Source organism: Triticum aestivum, chromosome 1A (assembly GCF_018294505.1).
Source record: "Triticum aestivum cultivar Chinese Spring chromosome 1A, IWGSC CS RefSeq v2.1, whole genome shotgun sequence".
NCBI classification, from domain to species: Eukaryota; Viridiplantae; Streptophyta; class Magnoliopsida; order Poales; family Poaceae; genus Triticum; species Triticum aestivum.
The window spans coordinates 595,179,865-595,188,649 of record NC_057794.1 but is presented as its reverse complement, the minus strand read 5'-3'; positions in this window follow the sequence as shown (position 1 = coordinate 595,188,649).

Genomic DNA, 8,785 nt, shown 5'->3' with positions numbered 1-8,785 from the left:
TATATATTATTGTCTGAATCTAAGTTAACTTACATGTGTGTTGACACCAGATTTTGGCACGGCGAAGAACTTAATTAAGATGACCTCAAATGGAGAAGTGCTCAAAGTGAGAAAGTTCCGTATCGTCAAAAGGAAAAACTTTGATATTTGGGCCATAGTCATCTGGTCTCATCCCTAAGGCCGAAGTTGTGTTCGACGTACTCAGATTTTGTATCCAAAACACTATTCAGCTGATTACGCCCCCAAGATGGCCTCATATGGGAAATGTTTCTACACGGATTGTCTTCGCCTCATCGAAACGGTTGATTTTAATATAAAGATAGTCCCAATCCGAGGTCATATGCAAAAGTTAGAGCCCGCACAGTGCGACCCTCCAATGGGCAAAATATGACGCCCGGAACCAGACACATGTGTGGGTATGTCTGATGAGCTGCGTCAATATTTAGCTGTTTTGCGCGAGAAATTTGGCCATGAATATGACCTCGGATCAAAAAACATTAAACATGAAAGTTGTTCGCCTCGTCGAAACAGTCAAGATTGCTTTTGGGCTCGTTTTCATCCGAGGTTGTTTACCACAACAAAAAAGACACGCAAGGTGCAGCCAGTTTAAACCGAACAGTTTTGGAAAGTTCGGACAAAACCAATCCGAATTTGACTAGGGTTTTGGACGTGAATCCAAACCTTTTCCTTGCACGGGAAGTCCAGCCGCCTCTTATATACCCAGGGGGTGACGGCCGATTTAACAACAACACACAATCGCAAAACACATCTACTTTTTACCCTAGTTTTACATCCCTCCTTTGTTCTTTCTCTCTCGTTCTTCATTCGTTCTTCGTGTTGAAGGGCAGCGATTCTCGAGGCTCTAGGGGCGGGCGAACTGACCTAGGGCAGCCCATAGCCGCCGCACGTCCAGACGGGGTCCCTCCTGGGCGCGTGGGGTTTCGGGTCCTGAAAAGCACCCGCCGGATTGCTTGCGTACCGCGCTTCCGGACGGGTCTCCTTCGACGTGAGCTGCGGTGCATCACCCTCGGTGTTGGAGGTACACGGTGACGTGTTCGTGTGCGAACACACTTTTTGGCGACTCCGCTGGGGAAGAAAGATCAAGAATCATCATCAACCATGTCGGATCTCCCCAAGCCCTCGGAAGTTAGCGCCGATAACATCATTAAGCCCGGTCTTGATGAACTATCGGATGAACATCGCCAAGCCTACGAAGCGCACAAGAAGCAGCGTGAAGAGGCTTTTGAGGCGCTCAAGAAGAAGCGCGAGGAGGAGGATTTGGAGGTGTTTCTTTCAAGTTTCAAGAAGGACCGTCAGGGCAATATCACTCCGGTTGGAAACGTCAATTTCCCTCCTCTCATTGACGAACAAGATGTAATCACTGTGAGTAAAGTTTTTTCTCCAGAGCAAGTGGCTGTGATTGAAAGACTTGTTAGTAAGGGTAATGTGATGGCATACAATTCTTTTGTGGCTAGTGCTAATGCTCAGAAAAATATGCCTCCATCATCTAGTGGTACTGTTGGTATATCTGAACCCTAGTCCGATTTTACCTATTTCATCGGCACCACCTATGCAACAACAATATAATATGCCGTTGAATTTTTACCCTACTCAAACCAACCAGCTTGTGGCTCCACCTACATACTCTAATCCTATTATGAGTGTGCCCAATTCGGCGTCAACGCCGAATCACTTTGTCACACCATCCATAGGCGCAAGCATGTTTGGTCTTCCGCCGAATTATGGTTCGGCGTCCATCCCACAAGTTGCACCAATAGCTAGTACTCAGGTTGCTCCTATGTCATTGCCACAAACATCCGCATCTACCTCGGATCCAATTTTAGCTAAATTAAGGGAGGATTTGCATAAGATTTTTCTAGAAACTTTCGGAAATGAGCCGAAAGTAAAGAGTCGGGTGTACCAAAAGCCTTATCCTGAACACTTTGATGCAATTTCTTACCCTCAAGGTTATAAGGTTCCTGATTTTGTTAAATTTAGTGGTGAGGGTACGAAAACAACTTGGGAGCATGTGAGTCAGTATCTAGCACAGTTGGGTGAAGCAGGTTCCATGGAAGAATTGAAAGTGCGTTTATTTCCATTATCTTTAACTGGCACCGCATTTTCATGGTTTGTTGCTTTACCACATGGTTCAATTCTCTTATGGTCGCAATTAGAGCAGAAGTTTCATGATCACTTTTATAGCGGTGATAATGAGCTTAAGTTGTCACATCTTACATCGGTTAGGCAAAAACATGATGAATCGGTCACCGATTATGTCAAGATATTTAGAGATATAAAAAACTGATGTTATAGCTTGGTGATAAGCGAGAGAGACTTGGCGGATCTTGTTCTTAGTGGCTTGAAAACTCATATTAAAGAGAGGCTAGAAAGTTATGAGTTTTTGAATATTAACCAAGTCTTACAAAAAGCTATGGCTCAAGAGAGTCGAAGTAAAGAGGTTAATAGGTCCATAACTGATCGTCCTAGAATGCATATGGTTGAATACAATGATGATAATTCGGACGATTAGGTTGATGTCTATACTACTGAGTTTGTTTGGTCCTCAAAGGCCAAACCCTATACATGCAATGCTCTTAAGCCGGTTCGCAAGAATCGTGATGATGAGATGAAGTTCACTTTTGATATATCTAAGTGTGATAAAATATTTGATGCTCTCTTCCAAGATAAGATGATTAGAATATCACACACCATACCGCCGTTTGACGAGCTGAAACGGCGTGCTTATTGCAAGTACCATAATTCATTTTCTCATGCTACTAATGATTGCAATGTTTTTCGACGACAGATACAATCGGCCATTAATGACGGACGATTGAATTTTGCTGAGATGCAAGTTGATAAGCAGCCCTTCCCCATAAACACCATAGACTTGGAAGGGAAGAAAATGTTAATTCGGCCTAACATAGCCGAATCCGCTAATAAAGATAATGTTGTTATTGGTGAACCCAGGAATAGCAAGGAGGGCGACAAGGTCTTCGGAAGAAAGATTGTGCTTGAGAAGCAACCCGATGGCAAGGAAGTGTTGAAGATCACTATAAAAAATGCTACACTCGGGGGGCAACCACAAGTACAAGAGGATGCTCATGTTAAATTGATCAAGCCCAAGAATTCAGAAGTTGGCAAGTGGAAAAAGAATGAAACTAAGAACAAGAGAATCAAGCCAACTTTTGATATGTTGCTATCCAAATATGCAAGTCAAGTGGCTGGTTCTAGCTCTAATCGGCCATCCCATTCAAAGCATTCAAGATTGCCTCCAGAGCAAGAGTTTCGACGATATGCAAGGCCATATGGGTCATGGGCACCGACACCATGGATGTCACAACCCTCCTATGCGCCATATTACATGAGAGGCTTCAGTGGAGGATGGGGGCAGCCCCCAATGGCTCCTTATGCTTTCCATATGGGGTGTGCAGTACCTAGAAGGCCTGCTCGTGAGAGGCTTTATTATCCCACACAAGGCCGTTTGAGCTATGGTGCTAATCGGCCAACAAAAATTTCTACAAGTAAGGCCAATAAAAAAGTGTGGCGTGTTAAGTCATCTAATGCGGAAATTTCAGAATGCGATAAGCAAAAGGAGATCGAAAAGCCGGTTGTTGGTAATCTGGCTACTTCTAATGGTGATATTGTTATTATTCAGCAGGGTTCCATGGTTAGTGATCATGAGGCGAGCACAAGCAAGGCCAAACCAAGGGATCCCAAATATACTCAACCTAAGTGGTGTCCTCCTAGTTTAACCAAGACCATGAAAAGGAGATTACAACGCATGAGGAACCACGAGAAGGTAGAGTACAAAGAGGAGAGGCAAAGGGACGAATTGTTAAGTAAAATTCGGCCCATGGCACTCACAAAACAAGTGTGGAGGCCTAAACAAAAAGAAAACGCAGATGCTTCTACATTAGCTACAGCAACTCATTCGCCACCAAAAGAGGATGATGCAGCCCCTATTACATCATCCACACCACCTGAAACATCCCCTTCAATTGAGGAATCTTTGAGCCCAATATTCACATTGGGAGATGAAGATGAGATGGTGGATTATGAATCTACGCCGGTTCGGGAAGGTATGGAGATTAATATGGTATATTACTTACCTGCCGAGTTTCGTGCTATAGGTGAAGAAGGGGAGGTAGCCCAGCTGGATTTTGGTCCTAAGAATGCTATCTTCGAGAAGCCAAAAGAACCAGTGAAACACTTGAAGCCATTGTACCTCAAAGGTCATATTAACGGATCACCGGTTGCTAGGATGCTCGTTGATGGTGGTGCTGTGGTAAATCTTATGCCCTACTCGGTCTTCCAGAAGTTGGGGTTAGATGATGATGCATTGATGAGGACCAATATGGTACTTAATGGATTTGAGGGTAAAGAAAAGACAGAGGCCAAAGGTGTGATGTGCATGGAACTCACCGTGGGAAGCAAAACTTTGGCCACCACATTCTTCATCGCCGAGGTGCAAGGTAACTATAATGTTATATTAGGCCGCGATTGGGTTCATGCTAACCAATGTGTGCCATCTACCATGCATCAATTCTTAATACAGTGGGTCGATGATGAGGTAGAAGTCATTCACGCGGATAATTCGGCTTGTGTTGCTTTGGTTGATGCATCGGTGGATTGGAATCATCTGGATGTTACTTGCTTAACAGGGCGTGACCTCTCGGAGTTTGATTTCCTTAGTGCTACGAGGACCGGATTCATTCCCATCTCTTTAAAGCCGATTGGTGGTAATCGGTTCCAGGGTATGATGTAAACAAGAAGTTAAACATGGCCAATATAGAAATTATCGCCCTAAGCACATAAAATGGCCGATGGAGTGCTGACATCGTTCTTAGGAAAAGCATCGTGCAAGTTACTTTTCGGCACACAAGTTTGCCAAAAAACAGGGGGGCATGTGTTGACACCAGATTTTGGCATGGCGAAGAACTTAATTAAATGACCTCAAATGGAGAAGTGCTCAAAGTGAGAAAGTTCCGTATCGTCAAAAGGAAAAACTTTGATATTTGGGCCATAGTCATCCGGTCTCATCCCTAAGGCCGAAGTTGTGTTCGAAGTACTCAGATTTTGTATCCAGAACACTATTCGGCTGATTACGCCCCCCGAGATGGCCTCATGTGGGAAATGTTTCTACACGGATTGTCTTCGTCTCGTCGAAATGATCGATTTTAATATAAAGATCGTCCCAATCCAAGGTCGTATGCAAAACTTAGAGCCCGCACAGCGCGACCCTCCAATGGGCAAAATATGACGCCCGGAACCAGACACATGTGTGGGTATGTCTGATGAGCTGCGTCAATATTTAGCTGTTTTGAGTGAGCAATTTGGCCATGAATATGACCTTGGATCAAAAAATGTTCAACATGAAAGTTGTTCGCCTCGTCGAAACGGTCAAGATTGCTTTTGGGCTCGTTTTCATCCGAGGTCGTTTACCACTACAAAAAAGACCCGCAAGGTGCAGCCAGTTTAAACCGAACAGTTTTGGAAAGTTCGGACAAAACCAATCCGAATTTGACTAGGGTTTTGGACGTGAATCCAAACCTTTTCCTTGCACAGGAAGTCCAGCCGCCTCTTATATACCCAAGGGGTGACGGCCGATTGAACAACAACACACAATCGCAAAACACATCTACTTTTTACCCTAGTTTTACATCCCTCCTTTGTTCTTTCTCTCTCGTTCTTCGTTCATTCTTCGTGTTGAAGGGCAGCGATCCTCGAGGCTCTAGGGGCGGGCGAACCGACCTAGGGCAGCCCATAGCCGCCGCACGTCCAGATGGGGTCCCTCCCCGGCGCGTGGGGTTTCGGGTCCTGAAAAGCACCCGCCGGATTGCTTGCGTACCGCGCTTCCGGACGGGTCTCCTTTGACGTGAGCTGCGGTGCATCACCCTCGGCGTTGGAGGTACACGGTGACGTGTTCGTGTGCGAACAATGTGTTTCATATCTTTTATTATAATGATGTCACTTTTGTGATATATTATGTTTGTTATCCCAAAAATTTATATATTTTTTTGAAATTATCTACTTTCTATTTATCAGACATTGTAACACATATTAGACTAGCAAGTGTTGAACTTAGAAACATTGAGTTTAATTTCCAACAATTCAAAATATTTAATCTCCATTAGTTATCACAAACTTAGTAACATTATTTTATCGCTTTGTCCTTTCTCTTGGCTTAAAATTCTACCTGATTGGTCTTATACGTTTGTGGCAAAATGTATTCCATCTTCCTTTGCTCTACATTTTATTTCCTGTGGTGTTCTACCCTCAAATACCGATGACATCAAGTATTTTTGTGGTTTAGTAAAATTTATAATTTTATTTTACTTATGTAAAAAATATTACTATATTAATCATATTTAACAACACAACTAAATTGCTAAATATTAATTATAGTGTTATTTGTTATACAATTCAAATATCTCTTAAAAACAAACTTGTGTTATGACAAATTGAAATTTAATTTGTGACAAATCACAAGTTTCTCTGTCGTTTAATTATGACATGTATAAATGTTTGCACCATTTTAGGCTGGATCGATAAATTTGTTGCCGGGAAGCTATAGAACCTATGACATAAACATTGTCGTTGGACGAATTACGGTGTCTTACCCCGATATACTAATGACACCAATTGTTTTAGGTTTATACTAAAATTTTATACTTTCTACATCAATTACATACTAAAATTTGATATTACTTGATTAATCCTAGTTAAAATCACAACTAATTACTAAAATTAATCATAGTTTGTTTGTTATTCTCTAATGTATCTTAAAAACATATTTGTGTGATGATAAATTGAGATAGTATTTTTGTGAAAAAATGCATGTCTCTCTATGGATGAATTACGCCGTGTATAGATGTTTGCACCATTTTAGGCATGATCGATAAATATGTTGCCAGGAATTTATACATCCTATTATGATGCAAAAAATATCGCTATAGATGTTTGTAGAACGCACAATTGTTTACATTGTGAGTAAGTACATAAAACCCTTACAATATATATGTAAAATCCTGATTTTTTTAGTTCACAAAAATTGAAAGAAATAAAGCAGGGTCAATAAAATCCTAAGAAGATATTTATTTCCACAAGAATTTTAGTATGAATTAATATAAAATGAAAATATCAATTGAGTTTGACGTACACTTTCAGTTTGATGTACGATGTTTAGATTTAGATTTGTATTTGTTTGGGGCCATTTCTATTTTAAGTGTTAAACTATTTTCAAAACAATTCACTATTATTTTTCTCCTCTATGTTTACTATTGGCAATGACTTCACCCAAGGACGTATCTGGTACTCCGACACTTTACGGACTCCCCGTACTCCCAAATATAACTTATGGTAATAATAATAATAGTCTAAGAAAAATGACATCATAGATAGAATATATGTCAAGCATGTGGTAGAATTCATATCCAAATTGAAATGCAAATCATACAATAGAAAAAAAAATATGAATAGTAGAATGTTCAAACCGTTTCTTTAATTCTCCCTGGTACAATACAAGAGGTGAATTCTCCACCGATCTTCGTTAACCTGGATCTGTACATGATTGCCTAATTGATACAATTATATTAGTCACAATCTCTGGACTAAAGCACGGTCCTTTCTTGAGAGATTGATCTACCTGGTGGCCTATATTTATTTTAGTCCAAACACTTCCTACGTTCACTAGCTTGCATGACTTGAACATGCATGTCTGCTTCTAAACTATATAGATGAGCATATATTTGCTACCGTGCCATCATTTATATGCTATAGACTTGATCTTGTTTTGTACAATGGTAAGGCAACTTTCACACTCACTCTACAACACTTCGTATATGCGTCTTTTATTTTTAAGAATATTTTTGTTTGCTCAATGGGATGTGCATTGTGAGCACAACAATGGAAAATTTGACTATTAGTTCTCGAGATTGTAGTCTTCATTGCAGCTTTCAGGCATTATATGAAAACTTTAACCATTATTTGCATCATAAATTATCTAGGGGTCTGTGGAGTGGCGATGATGACATGCCATTAGCGCAACAACGATGATGACTTACCAATACATGCGGCCACGATGATGACACAAGGCAACGATGATGGCCTACTTACATGATGGCGCATGAATTGTGTTCTAGACAATGTATATATACTAGTTGTATAGCTGAACTAGATGCATGGATGAAATACATGTATTCATGTGGGTGTACAGGTAAACTATATAAAATATGATGTATTAAAAAAATGCACAAACTGTTAGCAGTGGCATGTTAAGTTGGAGGGCACACTGCTAGTATTTATTAGAGTTATTTTAGGGAAAAAAATCACAAATGGTTACTAGTGGTGTGCCCAGTTGGAGGGCACACCATTAGTATCGACTAGTGTTATTTAACAAATAAATTAACTTGTTACTAGTGGCATGATAGTTCAATGGCACACCACTAATATTCTTATGACTAGTGGCGTGCATGAAATGGTGCACACCACTATTGTGTTACTAGTGGCCTGCAGATGGCACATCTAGGGCGCGCAATTGATAGCCCACAAGTATAGGGGATTGCAACAGTTTCCGAGGGTATAGTATTCAACCCAAATTTATTAATTCGACACAAGGGGAGCCAAAAAATATTTACAAGTATTAGCAGTTGAGTTGTCAATTCAACCACACCTGGAGACTAAATATCTGCAGCAAAGTGATTAGTAGCACAGTATTATGATGGTTTGATAGCGATAGCGATAGTAGTAGTAGCAATAGTGCTTGTGCTTTCAATCAAATTCA